Source organism: Microcebus murinus, chromosome 5 (assembly GCF_040939455.1).
Source record: "Microcebus murinus isolate Inina chromosome 5, M.murinus_Inina_mat1.0, whole genome shotgun sequence".
NCBI classification, from domain to species: Eukaryota; Metazoa; Chordata; class Mammalia; order Primates; family Cheirogaleidae; genus Microcebus; species Microcebus murinus.
The window spans coordinates 95464848-95489850 of NC_134108.1; the positions used below are offsets into that span (position 1 = coordinate 95464848).

General features: G+C 36.0%; 1 non-coding gene across 1 annotated transcript; it reads right to left on the reverse strand.

Annotated features, from left to right (window-relative positions):
* Positions 1-24481: 24481 nt before the first annotated feature.
* On the reverse strand, positions 24482-24543 carry LOC142871269 (U7 small nuclear RNA). Its single transcript, XR_012919522.1, has one exon. It is a non-coding gene; the product is annotated as a U7 small nuclear RNA (small nuclear RNA).
* Between the last annotated feature and the right edge of the window lie 460 nt (positions 24544-25003).

Sequence of the window (25003 nt, forward strand, 5' to 3'; positions counted from 1 at the left end):
CATATTTCACTTATAATTTTCTATGTATTTTTCTTAGCATGTTTGCTTTTGGTTGGCAGAGAAGAGATTCTGTTCATATTTGTATTCCTGATACCAGAGTCTGGTGTACTTAGACATTCAGAAAACTATTCAGTTTAGTTGAACAAATTCTGTATTTATTAATCTGTAAATTAAAAATGATTTATGCATGTTATGTTTAAATTATTATATATTATACTATATGTTTTGTGTATATGTATTTAACCAAGTTGTAGATATTTGAAAGCATTTAATACGTGCCATGTAAATAGTGGGTCCTCAAAAATGCTTGTGAAAATAAATATGAATTAGGGAAATTCTGATGCATAAATTTAGGATCAAAAAGCTGGCAGTATGAGAAATTGCCTTGGTCTGCCAAAAGTGAGTAGTGTGAACCTGGACCAGACCATTCCTAAGATCTTCAGTTTCATAAGAAGGACAGGACTCTCTTAAATCCCTCTTATCTCTAAAATTTTGGGCCTTTATTGTGTGTGTCTGTGTGTATACACATAAGTACAGATGCCTATTATCTTACCTGCTTTTTAAAGATACATATTATGCCTTAGTTACATGTTACTATTATTAGCATCTAGTGTGATATCTACAACATATTTCAGGGTTAGTAAATATACATTAGGTGAATGCAACAATCACATATATTTTACATTGTCAGCTTGATTCTGTTTCTAAATGAGTGTTCACTGATATCCTTTTGCTCTATGTTCACTCAACTCTGGTAAATTGGATCTTGGAATTCAGCTTCAATCTGCATAGAAGAATCAGTTTTAAAAGGCATATGTCAATCTTAATAATTCTTGTTTCAGTGGATTCAATGCCACCTTTAATTTCTTAATGTATTTATACCCACTCTTGCTGGAAAATAAATGATACACCAGCTACACCTCACAGATTTCAGCCATTGTCTCATAATGAAAACACCATGGGGAAGATTTATATAACAATTAAGTTGAATATTTAAACAATACTAAGAACTTCAAATAAATCAGCTCTCACTTTTTGTGGTCTGTTTTTTTTTACCTTAGTATGATATAGGTATAGTAAAGCACACAACTGTATCAACTGATGCTTTTTTTTTTTCTGTTGTCCTCCTTCCTTGATAAGGAGGTCTAGATGGCAAAGAGTCCAGGTGGAACCACTATGTAGAATATTTCATGAATAAATTAGTGTGTTTTTTTTTTCCAAAATTAGAGCTCCAAATGATTGGGAACAGCTACCTCGATAGCTGTGCTCAGGAGCATTTTTGAAACTCAATGAAAAAAGAGCTGTCATTATTAAGACCTGCCTGTATTGTGGAAGTGGAAAGTGGTTAAAATTCAACCATCCCTTTGACTTTCCTAGACACTTCCTCCTACCACCCAACCAAGATGAAGAGACAGGTGGAAACAATATGATTTCAGGGTGTTGATATTAATGCTTAGATAAAGTCATCCAGTTATTAATAGTAATCACATAGGTAAGAGAAGAGCTTCTGAGTATACATACTAATAAGTATGGGGATATAAGAAAAAGGATGCTGGACAGACAAGGCTTCTGTTCTGTGTTAACCAAGAAAAAAGTGTCTTCTTATAAAAAAAAAATTCATATCTGGTAAGATTTTTGTTGAGAACAATATAAGTGAAGAGAAAAGCCTTCTTACCTGTCTTAGTACATTTTCTGCTGCTATAACAGAATACCACAGACAAGGTAACTTACAAAGAATTGAAATTTATTTGGATTGTGGTTCTGGAGGCTGGAGACTTCAAGAGCATGGCATTGGCATCTGATGAGGCCCATCCCATGGCAGAAGGGCAGAAGGCAGGACTGAGCACAGGGGACAGGGAGAAAAAGGGGGCTGATTTCCAGTGATAACTAACCCACTCCAGTGATGATGGCATTAATCCATTTGAGAGAGCTCTACCCTCATGAACTAATCACTTCTTAAAAATGCAACCTCTCAATATTTGGCATTGGGAATTAAGTTTCCATCACATGAACTGTTGAGAAACACATTTAAACCATAGGTAGCATCATTAACATTAGAAAAATATCTATAATTAAAAAAACAACAACCTGTATTTTGTCAGTGAGCACATCACTGTCCAAAATATTAACTTGATAAATATTTTTGCCCATTATTCTGGAGGCAATAAGACAAGATCACTTAAGTGCTCCAGGTACACAGGCTCAAAGACAGACTCACAGGATGACTAAATTTTATACCTAATGAGTTGGAAAGTGCCTACCTAAAACTGTCCAAAATAGACAGTAAATTTGATACTTAATGATTACCAATTTCTTTTTCTTTTCTTGGTAATCTGCTTTGATAACTTATTCTTATGATAGTCCAAAAAGCATTTCTTTTATGAAACTATGAAATCCCAAACTTTATTTCTTTGTGGATAGAATTCCAGAAAACAGAAAAATTCAATTTTCATATTTCTCTTTTACTGAATGAGGAAAAGAATCAAACTCCCAAGAGAAGGAAATAACAAAGAGGCTACCTGTATTTTCAGGACCTCAGAAAATTAGCTGTGGCTCAGAGAGAGGCTTAGATTCCAACAGGAAATTGAGATGCTATCAGGCAGAAAGCATATGGGCCACAAAGCCGGTGTGCTAGGAGCATAGAGACAGGGGGACTGTGGCTCAGTAGAAACTCACTGATCACATATTGTAGAACCAATGAGGAGAAGACTAATTGCAGAGTATTGGGTCAGAGTATTGCAGTCAGTATTGGGAAAAACATTAACAGTGTATATGCTGGATCCTAGGAACTGGTTGAATTTGAACCTGCAGAAAAAGTAGCACAGTGCCTCTCCTTATGTAGGGCTGAGAAGGACAGTGCCAGTTCTTATAACAGATATTTTTTTGAGCACTCCCTATATGCTAAATACTGATACAGCAGTCAAGGCTCTTCCTTCAGTAAATTTACATTCCCATGATGGAGATAAACAATAAGCAACAACAAGAATACAGCCATTATAATTAGAGACTGTGATTGTCACTTTCAAGGTAGTAGACCAGGTGACGAGAAACAGTTTAAGGGATCTTTGAACAACCAGAGTGGTCTGAGAAGGTGACAATAGAAGATGAGTGGGATAAAAGTAAGGTCTCCATTGATGAAGGGACACTGTCTTCAGCACCATATTCACAGAAGAACAAATGTGCAGCACCAATATGCTCATAGAACTAGAACACCGTGTGGACTTCATTTCAGCAAGACAATAAGATGGTATTTGCCAAGAATTCAGAAAATAAGATTATTTCATAAAATGTTAGTGCAATTAAAATACAAAGACTTTTTTTATCAGACTATTAAATATTTCAATAATATAACAAAAATAATTTTGTTAATTTCAACATATGCTGGGACTGAATTAACATTTTGTTTGTTTTCTTTAGTTTTGTTTTCAATTATACACAATCACACAGGTTTTTTTTCCCTCTGGGGGAAACATATACTAGATTTATTTGTTTTCACTGAAAACAAGAAAACAACAAAAGTACCTTGTAATTTGTATTTTATTTTTAAAGCAATACTCCAATGTTCACACTTTAAAATCCTAATGTAAATAGAGTGTTTTGGCCTGAGTAATCAGTCATTTTAATTGAAAAAATAGTTTGTAGTTTGAAACTTTCATCAATTTTATAACCTCTAGTAGAAATTATCCTTCTTACTAGAGTAGTTTTAGCCCCTTAGGTTCCTGGGGCAAATGTAGAAAATAGAAGCTGATAGATCTCAAGCAATCTCACTCAACTATGCTAGAGGAGCTTCATCCATGGTATTACTTTTCTTTGGTGAGCTTTTGGGATCTTAATGAACACAGGACTCATACTAAACATTAATAATTTTCTAAATGGAATCACACTTCTTGGAAAATTGACACCAAGTATATCACTTGCATCAGCCACAATGTCTTAACAATTCAAGAAAATAAATTAAATATTCACATGTTACATATCCAATAAAGGGATGATGACTAGAATCTATATAGAACTCAGGGAAATCAGCAAGAACAAAATCAAACAACCCTATAAAAAAGTGGGCAAAGGACATGAACAGAAACTTTTCAAAAGAAGATAAAGTAATGGCTAACAAACATACGAAAGAATGCTCAACATCTTTAATCATCAGGGAAATGCAAATCAAAAGCACAGTGAGATATCACTTATCCCCAGTGAGCATGGCCTTCATCAAAAAGTTCCAAAACAATATGTGTTGGCGTGGATGCAGAGAAATAGGAACACTCATACACTGCTGGTGGGACTACAAACTAGTACAACCTCTGTCGAAAGCAATATTGAGATACCTCAAAGAGATACAAGTAGAACTACCATTTGATCCAGCAATTCTATTACTGGGCATCTACCCAAAAGAACAAAAGACATTCTACAAAAAAGACACCTGCACTCGAATGTTTATAGCAGCACAATTCACAATTGCAAAGATGTGGAAACAACCCAGGTGTCCATCATTACATGAGTGGATTAATAAAATGTGGTATATGTATACCATGGAGTTCTACTGAGTCACAAAAACCAATGGTGATATACCACCTCTTGTATTATTCTGGATAGAGCTAGAGCCCATTCTACTAAGTGAAGTATCACAAGAATGGAAAAACAAGCACCACATGAACTCACCATCAAATTGTTATTAACTGATCAACAAGTAAGTGCATATATAATAATAACATTCATTGGGTGTCTGGCAGAAGTGAGGGGGGTGACAGGGATGGGTATATTCACACCTAATGGGTGCAGTGCACACCATCTGGGGGATGGACACACTTGAGGCTATGACTCAGCTGGGGTAGGGGCAATATACATAATGTAAACATTTGTACTCCTGTAATATGCTGAAATAAAAAAAATTAAAAACTATTGCCCTTTAAAAATTTTATGATTTAAAATATCATGAAACTTTGTGGCAGTAATTATGATATTGAACAAATCATTAGTAGTGTACATTTAGTCACTGTGCAAACAAGTATGGATGAGATAGTTTTTGTAAGGGGAACTTCTTAATATTCACATCATGTAAATGGCAAATCATGCATAAGAATGATTTTTAAAGAGTTTAAATGGTTAAATATATGCAGATAGTTTATACCAACTAAAAATAAAAGGACATAGATTGGTCCCTCCATCCTCCCATTTCACACTCCCATGTATGCTGTTTCCAGCTAGTGCTAATCTGGGTTAAGAATTTTTTGTTTTGTTTTAAGTTGATGCAGATAGTTGAATATGGTCACTAGTGAAAAAACAGAGTCTGCATATCTCTGTTATGCACATTTCATGATACATTTATGAAGCATTGGACAGAAATTGAAAGCAATACCCTTATCACATTTGTTTCCTGTTATTAATGTCAGAAGTCATCCATCCATTCCATCTATAAACACCTATCTATCCACCTATCTATCATTATCTACGACTGTTTTCACTCTCTTTTTGTTCTTATCTTTGCCTTATCTAAATATGTCAAAGATGGTAAGTATTTAGTAAGAGAGTGATTTATAAAAATACAACCAAACCACAGTCCTGTCTCAAATGGTGAGGCTGGCCAGCATATGCAACTAATTCTCACGGAGACATTCTGGAAAACCAGTGACAAGATTGGGACTCTGGGCTAGCCCCAGGGCAGTCAGCAGTGGTAGACTGCTACACACAGCCTCGTGTGTAAACTTTCTGAACTGACACAAAGCTTAATGGAAATGAACCTTGACGATGTGGCCAATCGAGTGTAAGTGACATCCTGCTTGGCATGCAATGATGATTTTTTCTTTCCTCTCTTGAAGGCATAATGCTTCCTGTGGGAAACCCTGACTTAAAATGCCATTGTGTGCTTAGACAGGAGATTTACCAAGCCTGAATAGGATGTAAGTGGAATAAGGACCCCAGAAACAGGTTCTTCCTCATCCTCACCCTCCACTACTCTCACTAACCCAGTGAAAAGGATCAACTACCAGTTTGATATGTCCACAATACTGGAATAATAGCATAACTTACAAAAAATAAAATTTAAGAGTTCTGTATTTGTTATCTATTATAGTGAATCCCTTATTGTTTTAAATCTGTGAAGAATAAAAAAAAAATACTTTGTGTTTGCTCTCCATAATCTACAATTTAGTCAAAAAGAAAAAAAAATAAGCATGATAGCTAGGATAACTACTAATGTCTAGGAGTTATATAAACAATGCTCTAAAAAGAAATAGTTTTGATGGAGAAGCAAAGAAGTAAATAAATTAAATTTATAATCATTTTACTTTCAATGAAAATGATTCTATTTCAAGTGATTATAGGATTGAAGCGTGACAGTATTACTGGCACTCCTTTTATATTAATATATATATTTTATATACATATTTAATAGTAAAACTGGGTTTACTAAACTTTCTGTTATTGCCTCTTTTCCAAATTCAATATATTTAGGGGATACAGGTGCATTTTTGTTACATGGATATATTCTGTAGAGATGAGTTCTGGACTTTTAGTGTACCCAGCACCTGAATAGTGTACACTGACTCTTTTTAAATGAAATCTCAAATATGAGAGTCTTGAGCTCAAGTGAGAAGGATAATCTATGAAATGGAACAAGTCAAAGCAGTTTAGGTTGTATGAAGGTTATTGGTATAGGTAAGAAGCAGATGAAGTTTGGTTTAAATGCCATATGACTTCAAAGCAAGTGAAAATAGTTTTGAAGAAATATTATGTCAGTCAATTTTTAGGCATTGGGTCAGACCAATATGTGTGTGGTTTGCTGGGAGATACACACAAATAAACTAGTTATTAAAACACGATGTAATAAATGTTATGATACATAAAATATAGGGCATTAAAAGAGCTTATATCAGCTCTAAGAAACAATGGTGATATAGCACATCTTATATTTTCCTGGTTAGAGCTGGAACCCATACTACTAAGTGAAGTATCCCAAGAATGGAAAAAGAAGCACCAGATATATTCTCCAGCAAACTGGTATTAACTGAGTAGCACCTAAGTGGACACATAGGTACTACAGTAATAGGGTATTGGGCAGGTGGGAGGGGGGAGGGGGGCGGGTATATACATACATAATGAGTGAGATGTGCACCATCTAGGGGATGGTCATGATGGAGACTCAGACTTTTGGAGGGAGGGGGGGAAATGGGCATTTATTGAAACCTTAAAATCTGTACCCCCATAAAAACTACAATGAGATACCACCTTACCCTTATTAGAACGGCCATTACTAAAAACTCAAAAATAATAGATGCTAGCATGGATGCAGAGATAAAGGAACACTTATATACTGTGGGTAAAACTGCAAATCAGTACAAACTCCATGGAAATCAGTAAGGAGATTCCTCAAAAAACTAACAGTAGACTTCCCATTTGCTCCCACAATTCCAGTATTGGGTTTTTACCCAAAGGAAAAGAAGTAATTTTTTCAAAGAGATACCTGCACTCAAATGTTTACTGCAGCGCAATTCACAATTGTAAAGATGTGGAATCAACACCAAGTGCCCATCAATTCATGAGTGGATTAAGAAAATGTGGTATATGTATATTGTGGAATACTACTCAGCCATGAAGAAGAATGACTTAATGCCTTTTGCGACAATTTGAATGGAACTGGAGATCATTATCCTAAGTGAAGTGTCTTAGAAATGGAAAACCAAACACCGTATGTTCTCACTAATAAGTAGGAGCTAATAGATGGGTACACACAGGCATAAAACATTATAAAGGACATTAGAAACCAAGAAGGAAGGGACGTAGGAAAACTGTAAGATAAAAATTTACCTAGTGGGTATAATGAACCCTATTCTGGTGATAGGCACACCAAAAGCCCTGACTTAAGCATTATATAAGGTATCTATGTAACAAAAACACTTGTACCCCCTTAATTAATATTCTGAAATTAAAAAATAAATTTAAAAAATGTTTCCCCTCCAAAAACATAAAATAAAATAAAATTTGAGAGCCACGGAAAAAAAAAAAAAAGAGCTTATAGGACAGTAAACAAACCACACTTTGAGTCAGAAGAATGAATCATGAAAAGTTTTACAGAGTGACATCTAGATTCAGTCCTAAAGGAGGAATAGAAAATGCCTGCATTTTTGTTGCCTTGATTAGCATTTTGGTAAAAATTGGTGCTTTCTTAGTATGGGTCCAGCTCCATGCAAGTACAATTTAATATATAAAATAACTATTTGGAGTAGGTAATATTATTGTCTATATTAATGAAGGTATGCAGAGGGTGAGAACATGATCCAGGTGATGGAGTTAGTGATCAGCTAGACTTGATTCTAGATCAGTTTCACTCCAAAGCCTGATGACATACTGTTCATCCTCATGACTCTACTGCTAGGTAAAAATTGAAAATAGAAGTGGGGAGAAGCAGAGACTAGGAATATACAGAGGAAAGAAAAGTATGAAGTTTTAGATGTAAGACAATGTATCTGAAAGAAGCAGTACACTGAGAGACAGAAGCATCAAGAAAGGAGACTAAAGAGGTATATAGGTGCCAGTTTACAGAGTGCTATAGAAGATATATTAACTATGGTTAACCTGTGAGCAATGAATGGGTGCACGAAAGGAATGGGAGCAGGCATATGACAAGTTTAGGAATATTTTTCTGATGACAGCTTGAAGAATGGATTGTGTCAGGAGTGGGATAAGCTGGTGATAGAGATACCACTGGGGACTTATTACTAGGATTCCAGGTTTGAGATTATGGTGGAATGGACCTGGATTGTGGGAATGCAGTATTAAGGAAAATGCATGGCTTTCAGTGTTAAATGGTACACACAAAGGAAAGGATGAGATGTCGTGTGTGGTAGGAAAAAGAATAAATAGAGGAGCCAGGCGCGGTGGCTCACGCCTGTAATCCTAGCACTTTGGGAGGCCGAGGCGGGCGGATTGCTCAAGGTAAGGAGTTCGAAACCAGCCTGAGTGAGACCCCGTCTCTACCAAAAATAGAAAGAAATTAATTGACCAACTAAAAATATATATACAAAAAATTGGCCGGGCACGGTGGCGCATGCCTGTAGTCCCAGCTACTCGGGAGGCTGAGGCAGCAGGATTGCTTGAGCCCAGGAGATTGAGGTTGCTATGAGCGAGGCTGACGCCATGGCACTCACTCTAGCCTGGGCAACAAAGTGAGACTCTGTCTCAAAAAAAAAAAAAAAAAAAAACCAATAAGCATAGCTTATTGGTTCGGGAAACTACATGTAAACTGTTCTTTGCTGCAGGGAAAAAAAATGAGCTAGTATCAATGTTGATATTTTTCCCATAGCTGCTATTGCACTATGATTTGTCTAAAGTGATACATCCAAAATTAACTAAGTCGTGGTCAATTAATCAGAGCTCTAGTAATCGATATGGACTAATCTCCATATTACATATACTTCATATAATATTTCATATTGTACTTCAATAGCTAATACAGCTCCCCTTTCAAAATAAATAGATGTTAGTGTGCTAGTCTGTGAAGCCCACACCTTTCCTGTGAGGAAAGTCCATTTTTCAATTTTTTGAAGATCTGAAATGGTAGGAGATGATGTGCACCAAGTGTGGCCTTTCAGGAGTGCATGAGGGATAATCTGCAAAATTGGCTGGTCATGCTCATGGAGGATTATCTTGGAAACTTTGAAATAATAGAGTGACTTTTTTAAAAAAAAATTAATTTCATTGTATTATGGGAGTACAAATATTGTTAAGATACATATATTGCTCTTGCCACCCCTCCCCCCTGCAGAGTCAGAGCTTCTAGCACGTCCATCCTCTGGGTGGTGCGCATGGCACTCATGGAAGTATACACCCATCCCCTCCTCCCCCTTCCCACCTGCCCGACACCCGATAAATGTTTCTTTTTTTTTTTTTTTTGGCATTTTGGTTACATTTTATATCTTTGCCTCTCTCTAGGAAGGGTTATAGGTATGCCCTTCCCCTTCACAATGCTCGCCACATCCCTAAGATGCGGGTCTACCTCCCCCACCCCAATCCCTGGTGAACACCACCACCATTTGAGCACCATAGTGTTAATCAGTCAGTACCAATTTGATGGCGAGTACATGTGGAGCCCATTTTCCTGATCTTATGTTGCCTCACCTTGGATAATGGGCTTTATAGGTGGCTCCGTGGTGCAATGGATAGTGCATTGTACTTCTGGAGGCTTGAGTGACTTTTAAGGTACATTTTCAGAAGTGATCAATTTAACCCATGAGCAGTGACACAATTTTGAGAATGTCATACAATGTCACACCAGTGAGAGAAATATTTTTGGTTGGAGAAGTGTTTGATTATCCTCAAGTAATGAATACTTAAGCAATCAGTAGCCAAACCATGTAGGAATAGAATTGGCTGTGTCTGAAGTGGGTATTTTTTGATCACAGTCTTATTATACTTATGTATGAATTCTGCACTTCTGGGAGCCCATGATTTTAAAATTCTGTGTTTTTATTTCAATACCTAATTTAAGAAATATAAGATAGGCAACGTTGGACTCATCCGGATGACCACGTCATATCCAGGTGCAGTCATAGGTTAGTTTGGGGCTAATTAGGAAAGAAGTGAGGGCATCTAAAGGTCAAATGGTGATTTGCCATCAGGTACAACTAAAAATTCCGAAGTAATTTAAATGGTGAAGAGTATGGGTGAATTGATTTTCGGCATGGCACATGGTACGATAGGTTATGTGAGATATTGTGAGAAAACAAATGATCCTACGCCACTGTGGTAGGTAGCATGTTCACAAAGCTAACATAGCTTTTGTTAAATACATCCATCCTATTAACTATTATTAAATTGAACTCAATTTCTGTAGTAGTTTTGGTAATATTTATTATTTTTCTTTAGTGACTATTATCAGAAGTCTATACTTACTTTTGCTATGTAATAATTTAGTAAACAGTTTAATAAAAGGAACTTAGTTTTTAAATTATAACTGTTCTGTGTGTTATTTGAGTTTGTAAGTTGCTGCTATATATAGCTAAGGTGTTGACATAGCATGAAGACTATTGGAGATATCCATTTAAACATTCCTTTGTTATTAAGGACTGTATAATAGGAAATCTTAAATTGTTCCCAAGGTAACCCAAAGAATGACTTACCAATCTTTGAGAACTTTTAGCCCATTTTCAAGTGAATATGTAGGTATTTACACTATGAGCAATAGATATTTGTGAAAAATAATTCTTAGAAATGTAATATCACAGGAAAACATTTAATCAAATTGTTGTGGGGGGAGGCAATATGTATAGTGGTTAACTGCAGCATATTTGGAATTGAGACTTAGGCTTGAATCCCTGCCCTGCCACTTAATAGCTATATAACCTCGGTCTATTAGATAATTTGTGAGTTATATGCCCTGCTCAAACAGCCCTTGTCAGATGCTGGCTCATGGAGGATTCCTACAATATGACAAGTGACTTTCTCAATCAAGGGGTGGTTCTGGGCAGCAGCCATATTTGTATTATATGATCATTTCTCATATAGAATGGGCTGGATTAATCACTTGGGAGACATAAATGAGGACAGAACTGGAATGTCTTATAAAGTTTCCAGGTTAAGTAATTGCTCTTAACAGACTCCATCTACCTTGCCAAATACCTTTCCTCTTTAACTCCTCACTCATCTTCGCAATGTCCTTCTCTCTAGAGTTATCACCCAGAAAGGGGTACATGTTTAAACCAAGATTGTACCCACAGCTACAGATACAGAGAAATGTAGAGTCACATGATTTTTTTTTTTTTTCCTGATTTCAACATTCCTGGACCTGTAGGTAGGAACTGAGAGAATATGATCTGGGCAAATATTCTTTAATTAATTGTTATTTTGTAATAGGAGAAGGCACTTGGAACAAGTTGACCAATTGATTATTAAATTATTTCAAAAATGGACCTGTATACTTATATGTCAACCAGTAATTATATAATTTAGTAGAAAAAGTGCTAATTTGCATGAGAGGAGAATGAACCATGAGCTTTGCTGCTAAGTGGCTGTGTGACCTCATCCAAGTCCCTTAGGATCTCTGGGTCTCAGTTTCCTTATATGTGAAGTACAGACTAGATTAGATGACTTCTCATTTTCTTCCAGTTTTAATAACTGGTTAGTTTACTTTGAGTGCTGGCAATCTGCAAGGTTATATTCTGGTATATTACTTATTTGTGAGCAATGATGTTGTAGGAGTCATTCCTTTATCCATTACTAAATTCAGTTGCAATATAAACAAGTGAAAACTGAGGTATGTAAGAGCTCATCCATAACCCATATTCAGAATTAATTTAGTTTAATTGCTTACTGAATGCTAAACGTAGTTTAAGCCAGCAATAGGGATTTCAGTGTTTTGGAGATGTCAAATACCAACCCCAGGAAACCAAATTTGTTCATTTTTATAATTACTTTTTAGGTGTTAAATGATTCCATTAAATGAAGTGCCACGAATTAAGTATTGAAATGAACTGACCTGAACAAAACAAGGAAGATGCCTGAGGCATCAACCAGGTTTCTACTTTATTTTTATTCCCTTTTATTTGGGAGAATGATGTGACAGAAGAATCTTTACTGATTTTTGAGTACTAAATAAATTAGTCATGGCTGAAAGGCACTTCAATCACTTTCCAGGCAGCAGACTCTGCCCTCAAAGTTCACCTGTTCATGACTTTCATCAGAACTGGAACAAGCTGGGAATAAGTGGTTTCAAATGCCGAGCAATTCAGGGCTGCCTAATATTTAGAGTGCAAATATGGGGTTGTACCATGCGAGAACCAAAGTATTTAATAAACTCAAAGATCTTTGTTCTGGACACCCTGCATTTTTCACCTTTATGAAACCGATAGGAAGCATGGAAGAGAGAGAGAGAGAGAGAGAGAGAGAGAGAGAGAGAGAGAGAGAAATACTAACAATATTAAGCATCAGTATGTGCTAGTAACTATGATAGCTGCCCTCTTATTTATTACCCCATTTAAAGCATTACCAAAAATCTTGGGAAATTGGTATTTTTAAGCGTGGCAGAAGCAATTTAGGAATGTGGGCTAAATTTATAAGAGCAATAGCACACCTGACTTATAGAACTGTGGAAGATATTACTGAGTTCATGGTTCTAAGCTGAACAAATTATAAACAAGATACAATTTCCTTCTGCTTGAGTCTAAGTGACATTTTAAATAAGACCTAGATATGAAAGAAAAAAAAATCCCTTCACCTATCTTGTCACCAGGAGCCTTATGTTTAATGCTAATATATTTCAATAGAGGTGTGTTCTCCTTTATTTCTTTTGTGAATTATAGGTGTCTTGTAACATTTAGCTCAACCTATTTGTATTTGGTTCTCTACCCAATATCATCATCCTTGGGAAGATTAGATGAGTATCGAAATTGCAAGATCAACTAGGAAAAGGTAGCAGCAAAATATTCTAAGACATGTGGGCTCAGATTATTAATAAATTGTTCCATTCTTTAGATAAGTGAATGCCTAATGTCAAAGAGAGGACTAGAAAGCAGTTTAATCCTGGAGTATAAGAAATATTAACTGAAATTTTTAAGTGTCCAGACCAAGGAGACCACTAGTACCAAATGAACTCTCCTTGACAGATACCAATCCTCATGGTAACAATTAGGGAATATATATATATATATATATAGAGAGAGAGAGAGAGAGAGAGAGAGAGAGAGAGAGAGAGAGAGAGAGTGAGAGGCCCAAAACAGAAAGAAGGGGAAGCATGCCGAGCTAGAGTCATATCTATCCCACCTACCATCTGTGTTGTGTATATATAGAGAAAAGGTGGGGAGGGAGAGAAAGAAAGAGAGGAGGCACATAGCTTAAGAAGTAAATGAGTTTGAATTCAAAACTAAGTTTTTCTAATTGCAGAGGTCAGCCTCCTTCCACTATCCAAATACTCCCCCAGCTGTTCTGACAGTTTACAAGATTTCTAGGCAACCAAGGTGGACTCATGCTCTCACTCTTTTACTGGTAGGCCTAGAAAAATGAAGAAAAAGATAAGTACAGATTATGAGTATTTTATGTGTTTCAGATATTCCAAGAAGAGCCAGGTGTGATGGCCCATGCCTGTAATCCGAGCCACTTGAGAGGCTGAGGTGGGAGGATTGCTTGAAGTCAGGAGTTTGAGACCAGCCTGGGCAACATAGCAAGACCCCATCTCTAAAAAAATAATAAAAAATAGCCAGGCATGGTAACATATACTTGTAGTCCTAGTTACTCAGGAAGTTATGGCAGGAAGATCACTTGAGCCCAAGAGTTAGAGGCTACATTGAACTGTAACTATAGTACTGCCCTCCAAGCACTCCAGCCTGGGTGGCAGAGCAAGACCCATCTCAGAAAATAAAAAAAAGAAGATAGTTCAAGGAACAATTTTAAGGTAACCTTATTAATACCTACCTAGCAAAATAGCCCTTTGCACTACCATGACACAGTGTATAATACTGCCAGACTTTAGTGATCTTAGTTCTGTTTTGCAACATTGTTCCGACACAGTGTTCTGTCACCACTTTCAATTATTGGCTTAAATTAGTTTCCTACCTCTTATGAGATGTTTGGCTATGAGATAGGCACTGAACCTCTGTGAGTCTCCATTACCTCATTTGTGAAGCCAGGTTAGTAATGCTAGCCTCCTCGGCTCATTGTGGAAATGAAATAATCCAAACCATTTGATGCTCTTTGCACAGGGACATAAATACCCTGTATTAACTGCTTATTATAGTAAGAGGCTCTCTGAGGCAGGAAGGTAGACCTGGTCCCAGGGCACAGAGAGTGGGGTGTGGGGTGGGAATGGGGGTAGCAGGCTCCTCCGTGGGATCATGTATCACTAATAGTAAAGAGAGAGCAGTGGAAGGAGAGGTACATTGCTTGGGGGATACATAGCCTTCTTCCCAATTTCTTCAGGCTCACCTCTCAGCAAAACCTAGAGTGGCAACTATGGGGTTCAAATTCAAATAATAAAGGATTTTAAAACCCTGGAGATACTAACTTTAGGTTAAAAGGATTGAGGTAGCCCTGGGAAGTCCCAAAGGTGGAAAGAAGGAGAAACACTAGAGTCAGATCCATGCCGCCTACCATCTGTATTGTAAACATGAGACAAAGACCCCAGATGGGAACTTTGATACAGTTGCAAATATATGGGCAGATGCAACATGCAAAGGTAAATGTTTAATTGTCAGTTCAAATTTTTATAGCTGCCTTAATTTTTTTAATAAAGTGTTTTATAAACGAATATTACTATAATCATTGCATTTCACTTGCAGAGTACATTCTGCCCATTGGAACAATGGACCATAGCAAATGAGTCAACGATGTATCCCTTTGATGAAAGCAAAGTATTTAAGGACAACAGAATTATTTAACTTGCTGGCCAGTTTCTGAAACCTTGGGATAATAGAGTACTGTGAAGACAAAGACTATAAGGAAAATCAGGAGAGCATTTAGCACCTCTCATTCTGGCAACATTTGAAAAAGGAGGCATGTAAGAAGAGAGGCAACTGCAGAACCACTTGGAGTAACCATCTCCTCTCTAAGTTCTTCCTCAGGGTCTGCTCCTTCTTGTTCTCTGTGCTTCACAAGCCTGGGGGCCACTAAAGGAACCCTCAGACAGTGTTACAGATATCTGAGAGAGAATGTAAATTAGAACTTGCTTTATATTTTTTCATGATGTGTAATTCCCTAAACTAAAATCACCAAAATAGGTTAATAAGTGTGTTTAAGCACATAGTTTTGCTCTGTGTGGTTTGATTCAATTAAATATTTATTTCTTTAACCAAACACACTCATTATAAAAGTACCCCCCAAAAAGTAATATGATGGAAGTAAGTCTTTTGGCACAACATTCTGTTATTTTTTTCTCACTGGAGAGAAGCTAAAATTCCAAAATCAAGTCCTTTGGGTAACTCTGTTTGAAATGTATATTCCCTAAAGACAAACTTCAGCTCCTGTGATATTCTAAACATCTTTAGCTAAATGTGTGTTCTATAACCTTCAATTTGTCAAAATGCAACCTAATTAATTATTTTATCAACTTCTCCTAGTGAAAGACATAGCTAAGAGAAGTGAGAAGAATAAGAAACAGAAGAAAGGGATTGCATCAGTTCTTATGAGATCTCTGTAGGTCTTTTTTGTGGGTTTAGAGTTCTGTTGTTTCTCAGAGAATGGTTCATCCGTAAGTTTGGCAATGGGTACATTGCTTCATTCAACCTGGCAATATATGCTAATACACACACAGGCATGTTTCTGTCCAAAGTCAATTTAAGCATTTTAAGTGCATATTTATGAATATAATTTTCCTGAATTACAAAAATTTAAAATAGAATCCAGGTTTTCAAAGAGCTAAAAGGCTAGTTAAGAATACTCAATATTAATATTCTGAACACTGAATCATGTAATAATATTTTACATGATTGGAGAATGCAAAAATCATTCTATTATTATAGGTTAAAATAATATTTCTCTCAAATATAGACATTTAGTTTCTTACATAAATTTTTCTGACATTTCATGTAAGTTTTATATATTTATAGGATAAATCATAAAAGAGGCAACATAGCTTTAAAAACTATATATATGTGTGTACGTATGCACATGTATAAAGAAGAATATATATATATATTTATCTATATTTCTATATACAGATATAGATTACATAGTTGATATATCTGAATGCATTATCTATAAAATGCCAGATAATTTGACTATCCTGACTGCATATTCTAGGTTCTGGTGGATGAATATTTATTATTGATTGAATTTTTCTCGTTTTGGATGTTAGATCTGAAGTAAAAAAAGTTGAGATTAGATTTGCTGAATTATACAGGCTATTGAGAAAAATCTGCATATCAGCCCACCCCCACAGCCCAGCCCTCTACTCCTTTGAGGCTCTGAGGTCATTTCCTTCATCTACAAAATCAAAATGCAGCTCTGAGGCTGTGTAGTGGGCTGTGCTTGTGACAGCTGCCCCAAGACTCCAGGGAGCAAAGGGCCTAATTGCCAGTCCCCACAAAGAGAATATACAAAGGAGAAGGTGCTTGGTCCCTCACCAAGAAAATAAAGAACCTGGTCACCACTCCTCTTCCCCCCTGTTCTCCTGCTTCCCCTGACTAGGTCAAATCTTTCCCACAAAGATAGACAAAGCTCTTAATAGAGAAGTTGGGAAAACTGACAGTCTTTTGGGGAAAAGAAGGCCTCTTGGACCATGACTCTGCCCTCGGGCAAATCTACTTTACATAGTCATGGTAATTATTTTATATAATTATTTCTCTTTAATCATCATTAGCATTATTAGCACATTGTAATATGAAAAAAACATTGTTTTATTTTTTTCCTATAGAATAATAAAATACTTTTAATAACCATTCAGGAAATAATAGCAAGTTTAGTTTTCAACTAAAATTTCCCATATGAATTTTTGGTATGTGTAGTTTATTTTTCCTTAAGGAAAACAAGAAAACAAACCTTCATTTCCCCATTATCTGACTCCCCAGCCTCATGTGGAGTCTGATAATATATAGTATATGAATGGGCAGATGCTGTTCAAGGGAGACAGGAGGAATTTATTCTACACAACTTAGTTTTCTAAATTGATTTCTACAAATTCAGTTTTCTTGGTTGCTTATAAAATTAATCTTATAATAGAAAATAACTCTTCTAGAAAATAACTCTGTGTCAAATAAATACTTCTGCACAACATGAAGGAATTCAGGCTTTCATTATTCAAGAATATCTACTATTGCATTATTGGTTTTAATACCTGTTATAAAAAGTAGTCTGGAAAATCCTTCAAAGGCAGTACCTCTGGCAACATTTGCTAGCCCAGCTACCTCCTGAAGTCTGTGTTCAAGCAGCAGATAAGTCAACATTAAGCACCTGCCTCACCCTACCTGGCACAGAAAAGTATGAGTCATGTTGCATGACATCAAAGAAGCTCAGGTTTGTAACTCCGTGTTAGAGATTTGGGCAGCCAATGGTGTCGTCTATCATTTTAACTTTTAAACTTCCAAAGGGTTTCCTGAGACATCTTGGGTGCTGCTTCCACTGGATGTTTTCATCAGATGCTGCACTTGCAGATTGGCAACAGCAAGTGCAATTTTGGTTGAAAGGGAGCAGCAGAAGAGAATGAAAAGAATGTAAAGTGTAGTCCTTCATATAATGCAATTGGGAAGAGCAGTAGCCCAGTATTTTCCTCTGAGATGTCTCCTGGCCCCAGGTCTTTAACTTCTTCCATTGCAATGCACCCTTCTGGGCTGGTTGGGGTCTTGGCTGCTGGGTACAGAATTTTTTTTCCACCACGTGGGTACTGATAGGGCTCCTCATCTTTTTTCTTTTGTTTCATACTTGTTTCCTGCTGTCTGGTGTCCATCTCTCCAAAGCACTGTCTAGGTGAGTCTCCCATGTGTATATATTGTGGGTCTGCGGTGCTTCATAAGTGAAAGATGGTAATGAAAGTAGACCAAGAATCCCTACCTGGTACAGTCAGCAGTGCATTTTCTCAGTGTGAAGCCTCCACTTTTTTGCTTCTAACCTACCAGAACAAAAGGCTTCTCTTCATGAGGTTGCTCTACCCTCTTGCAATTCCATTTTCTCTGGTGTTCTAGAGAACAGCAGACTCTGACTTTTCAGAGGGTAACAAGTGCTTGCCTCAAGTTTACTGTAATTTCAGCATCTTTAGAATAGTGCTAGGTGGCACAAGAAGGCAACACCCTTCTTGGCCAGGAACTTCTATATCATTCCAGCCACTGCCCAGATAAACAGACGGTGGCACTGAGAGTGCGCAGGTAGTCATCTGGACCACCAGTAGCAGTGGCAGGAATCCAGAAGCCCATCATTTCTCATTCTCATTGCAGCTATCCAAGGACAGCATGAATACACGTTTCTACAAACCAAAGTGACACACTTTTTGGGGAGGAGATGGTTTATGCAGTAAGCTAGTTTACATGGATAATTTTGCAAAAGGGGAAATTCTGCTCTTCTTTGCCACCTGTCAGCATTAGTAGGCAAATTGGTTGCACCACTTACAATAAACCATGAGGTTGAATAGGTTGAACAGAGCTGGTTATAGAGCTGGTTTGGTCTAGATTAGGAAGAGTTAAACTATCACCTTTACTAACTACTACCTGCATTAACTTGAGCCAGTTATTCACCTCTTTCAACTCCATTTTCTGTGTCTCTAAAAAAGGTATTTTGGTTTTTAAAAAAAATTCTTCTAAGAGTAATTGTGATAATTAAGTAAGATATTATTAAATGCATCGTCTAACCGTGTTTAGAGAATAATAAAGCAATGCAAATATTCCTTGTTATTATTGTTTCTGATATGCAATTTCCTAAGTGCCATTAACCATTTCCTGTCCTCAATTTCTGTCCTGCTATTATCTGCTCCTCTTGTTTTTAATTTTTATGGTTTTTTGTACTGTCCTTGAGGATGTAGAACTTCCTCAGTTACTGCATCAGGCAGTTAAGAGGCAGAGCGATTCCAAATTGCACATTATTAAACCAGGTCATGTGCTAAAAGACCAAACAAATCTAGTGTAAAACATTTGTATTTAGTATTAAGAAAATTAGAGCGTTTTATTGTAAGATATTTCAGGAAAAAAAAAAAACAACCTCCATCTTTTCTTCCTTGAAGATATTGTGACCTCTTTCACAGGGTTATTGTGGTGACCATCTAATAAAAAATTATTGTAAAGCACTTTGCAAGAATAAAGTGCTATATAATTGCTTAATAATAATAATAATTAGATTTGAGTCCATTATCACACAGAATAATTGCCACCAACAAGATGGCAAATAACTTAATTGTTCTGCATTCCTTTCTTAAGGACTTTTCATATTTCGTTTTGGGACATTTCCCCTGCCTGTTTCTACAGGGCTTTCTCATATGTACTGACAAATAAAATCCCCAAAGGCTCACAAAATTGCTGATGGTTCTCCTTCTTGTAGCAGTTACTCAGATGCTACAGGCTGGATCTGAAACCGCAATAATAGACCTAGATGTCTAGGTTCCCTGGGCTGAATTATAAAGTGGTGAAAATAGCTTGCTTCATGACATAGCCATTTCCTGTTGCTTCAGTTAGATGGTGGCTTTCAGTGGAGAATTTCTCTTGTAATTCTACCCATGTACGGGTAAAATCTCTCAAGTATTATTCTGAATAATCATGCAAATCCCTATTTTTTAATGGATCTGTTTGTAATGGGCTTAGGCAGAGGGGTAATCTGACTTAACCTGTTTTGCATGCTGTAATAAATAGCAATACCATCACCACCACTGACAATAGCAGCTGATATTCATTGAGTGCTTACAAATATTCCAGTTTCTGGGATAAGTGCTTAATAAGCATTAGCTATTTAAGTTTTACAGCAATCTACCTGGTAGGTAGTATGCAAGGCTCAGTTACATTCTTATCCCAGATCATACAGATAGGGTAAGGATTTGAACTGGAGAGTCCATACCAGACCAGTATTGCTTTTATAAAAATGCTCTCTCAACAAATGAATATCACTAGGTTTTTCTTTATGAACACAAAATCTCAGGTTAAAAAATTGAATATTTATAAGAAATCTTCACTTTGAGTTGCCAATGCCCTAACTACCCATCCAATCACTTTTCATCTGGATGCACTGACATTGCACAGATACTTCCATAAAACCAGGAGGTACAATCTGCCTATAAAGACAGTTGAAGCTTGTAAACTAGTGTCCATTTTCAATGATTCCCTGAAAATGTATATGGATTGCTTAATAGGTTCTCTCTTCCACTGATGTTCTTAGGCACAGCTGTTTTTCTGGTTCTGCTGAGGTACAAATCTAACTAAAAAAAGAATACAGGAGAATATTGCTGTGAAAAATCTTAATTTTTAAAATGATTATTTGTCCTTCCGAAGGAGTGAGTGACATTGCAAAGAGGCAATAAAGGGATGTGGTTAAACACAAAGTTCATGGTGTCAGATAAGCTAGTATTCAAATATCATGTAACATTGAGAAAGTTAATGAACTTCAGAATTATCCTCCATATAATGGGTAAAATAATAGCAAAAATAACAATAATAATTAATGCCCACTAAATGCTTCTAGGCCAGCCAATTCTTTAAGGGATTTATATGTATTAACTCATTTCTTCTTCACAGCAATCTTACAAGGCAGGCCTTATCTCTATTTTAAGGGAGAAATAGGTAAGGCCATAGAAGGTAAGTAACTTGCCCAACATCCTCAGCAGTGAATGGAGAAGCTGGAATTCAAGCCCCCATGAGTCAGACTCAAGAGCTCAGAATCTTGCTTGCTATTTGAAAGCACAACGTTGAGTGCCTGGCATGCAGCAGGCTCTCAGTAATAAGTCCTCTAGTTCTGTGGTCCCCAACCCCTTGGCCATGGACCAATACCAGTCTATGGACTGTTAGGAACCAGGCCTCACAGCAGGGGGTGAGCAGAGGAAAGCAAGCAAAGCTTCATCTGTATTTATAGCTGCTCCCCATCACTCACATCACAACATAAGCTCCACCTCCTGTCAGATCAGTGGCAGCATTAGATTCTCATAGGATCGCAAATCCTACTGCAAACTGTGCATGCGAGGCATCTATTAATAAGTTGTATGCTCCTTATGAGAATCTAATGCCTGATGATCTGATGGGGAGTGGAAGCAGTAATGCTAGCCCTGGGGAACAGCTGCAAATACAGATTATCATTAGCAGAGAGGTTTACTGCACTATAAATGTAATGAGCTTGAATCATCCTGAAACCAACCCCCACCCCCCACCCACCCTCCGTGGAAAAATTGCTTTCCATAAAACTGGCCCCTGGTGCCAAAAAATTTGGGGGCCACTGCTCTAGTGCCACTGAGTATTAATAGCAATGGCTATTTATTGACTGATCACTGGGGAAACAAAGGAGTAGCATTTTAGCTACTGTATATTTCTAGTCTTCAAAAAGCATGCACAGGAAATTCTTGTTTGTTTGTTTCCAAGAAGAGTTGTTCTAAATATGTCTTTAATGTATGAGTTAGACCTGTCCTTATGTCCTCAGGTTAAAATATCTTACCCTCCATCTTGTAGAAATTTGTCTATAGAGGGTGATTTATAAATCATTCAGTAACAGATGATGTTATAACTAAAGCAGTGGGAGTTTTGAAACATCTACATCAGATTAAACTTGTGTTTATTTCAAAAAAGGCTCTGATCTACCTTGGATTTTTGGCAGGCTCAACGTGAGCCCAACATGAACTATTGTAATCAAAGCTTTTTTTTTTTGGAAACTCAAACTTGGAATATTTCCAGTTCCAATTAAATATCATTTGATGTGTTTTGGCCTTCTAATTTTTAGGAAAAAATATCCCTTTCTCTTATCATATTTATGGTCATGAACTTTGTCTATACTTATGTTTTTATTATAGAAAGTTGGTTCAGAAATTTATGAAATCATCATGGCTTTCGTAAATTTTGTTTCAAGAATGGCAGACCTGCAACTCACAGATTATAAACAAATGTAGACATCTACAAATACAATTTTGTCTTTTTCTTCAAATGATTTCAAATATCTGAAAATTTTTAATCCCAATATTGCCTTACACCTCCTCTGCAGATTGCTTCAGTATTTTGCCGATCAGACTTATAATTATAAAGTAATAAATAGCTCATTCCTGATTTAAGCAATGAAAAAATATCAGGCAGCAGTCACACCAAGGGAAGGTACTCAAGGGAAGACTCTTTAAAAAGTCTCTCAAGAGATTTTGTTAGCGAAATAATTTATGATTATCTCATACTGTGAATAAATAACCCTCATAAATATGGCACAATACAATCCAATTAATTATGCATCCTAAATGGCTTGATAATTTATGAAATTGTGGAATTCTGTTTAGCCTGAATTTTAAAATGAATACACATTGCAAAGAAAGGAAGTTTGTAACTTCACATCAAGATTCTTCTGTATAGATCATACAATGGCATTAACATTTTTGTGTAGATTTCTAGATTGTTGGATGGATTGATTTATAGAGACTTTGGTTCTTCATTTATTCCTTCAGAGTATTTGAGGCTTGAGTTATTATTTTTTTCTAAATATTTTGAGCTGATTTGCCCCTATGTGATTTATTTTATAGAGTTAAATATATAAAATAAGAAAGGCTAAATATGTTGTCACTACATCTTTGTGTTAGAAAAAAGCATATTGAGTGAAATTATCAGCAAAATCTTAAATCACATTTTACATGTAAAATACAGAGAGATCTGATGCTTATGGAAAGTCATTATATTATCCCATTTATTTTTAGATAAGGGATGCAATGAATGTTTTTTATTCAGCCTGTTGCTAAAGCTAGATGTGAGCCTGCAAGAATTAAAGCAAGCTCTGTTTCTTTCATTGGATCTAAAAGTTGCACTTTGCACATTGATTCTAAAAACAAAAGCATAGCTGGCTTTAATAATTTTCATAACATAGTTCATTTATGGTATTTGGACTTACTATGATTTCCTTTAGAATTTTTAAATTGTCAATGGATTGGTATTTCATGAATGTCTTCACTAACACAGAGAAGTAGAGAATTGAGATGTCTTTGTAAAAGATATTTGTATAAATGATAAAAAGTTAGTGTTAGAATTTTTCACCCTCTGTGTTTTGTAGACATTTGAATAATTACTCAGTTTTCATTTATGGAAGGTTTTGGAGAGAAAGGCTAATGAGCCTTCCAGGTACCTCAGTTTATTTTTGACAAATAAGGATACTGAGTATAACCTCAAGGAGCAGCAAATAGGATTTGTATTCTTGTGCCATTCTGCACATATTCCTTATTATTACTTTTTCCTGTATTTTTTAAAAAGTTTTATTTTAAAATAATTATAGATTTACAGAAAGTTTCAAAGAAGTATACAAGGAGATCCCCTGAACATTTCACCTAAGCTTTTCAATATTAATATCTATGTAACTGTTATACAATATTAATACCTGAAAATTGACATTGATAACAATTTAAAGAGCTTATTCAGATTTCTCTAGTCAGGTATTCATGCACTTATTTGTGTCTGTGTGTGTGTGTATAATTCTGTGCAGTTTTATCATATGTGGGACTTTCTATGACTATTCCCACACTTAAGGTACAGTTATGTTATCACCACAAGGCTCTCTTACACTGATTAGATTAGGTTGGTTAACAGTGTTGTTCAGTTCTATATCATTGCTTATTTTCTCTCTAGTAACTCTATAAATTCCTCAGGGTGAGGTACTGAATTACCTAACTACAATTACAAATTTGCTACTTCATTCAACTTATGAGATTTTATTAATAGATTTTGAAACTCTGTTGTTTAGTGCATACACAGTAAAGATGGCTGTATTTATAGATGATTTGGTTTTTTAATTATGTCATATCACTTTTTATCCTCTATAAATTTCTTTGCTCTGTAATAATCTACTTTGTATGATATTAATATAACCATTCTTGTTTTTTTAGTTAATGTCTGCATGCTATATTACATATACATATTTAGTTTTTATGAATTTTCCAGTGAAAACTGGGAAAATTGCTAGACAAATTCTAAAAGAGCTATCATACCTGATATATCTTTAGCCATCCTTTTACATTAAATCTATTTATATCATTATATCTGAAATGAATTTCTTTAATATAGCATATAGTTGGGTTGTAGGTTTTGTTTCTATGTTTTTGCTTTTAATGCACTCTGCCAACATCTGTAGTTTTTTCTGTGTTTATACTATTTATGTTTTAAGTAATTATTGATATACTAGATCTCTGCAATTTTATTTTTTGTTTCATGCTTGTTCTATTTCTTATTCATAATTTGCCCTTTTCCTACTTTCTTATGCAGGTCTCCCACCTGCTTGATTTCCATTGAATTATACTACCATATGTGGACATGAGTATTGATCTATAAGTTTCAATTTAGTAGTGAATACATATGGTTTTTGCACTTCCATTCTTGTGATACTTCACCTAAAAGGATGGTCTCCAGTTCCATTCAGGTTGTTAAAAAAGGTATTAGTTCACCATTTTTTT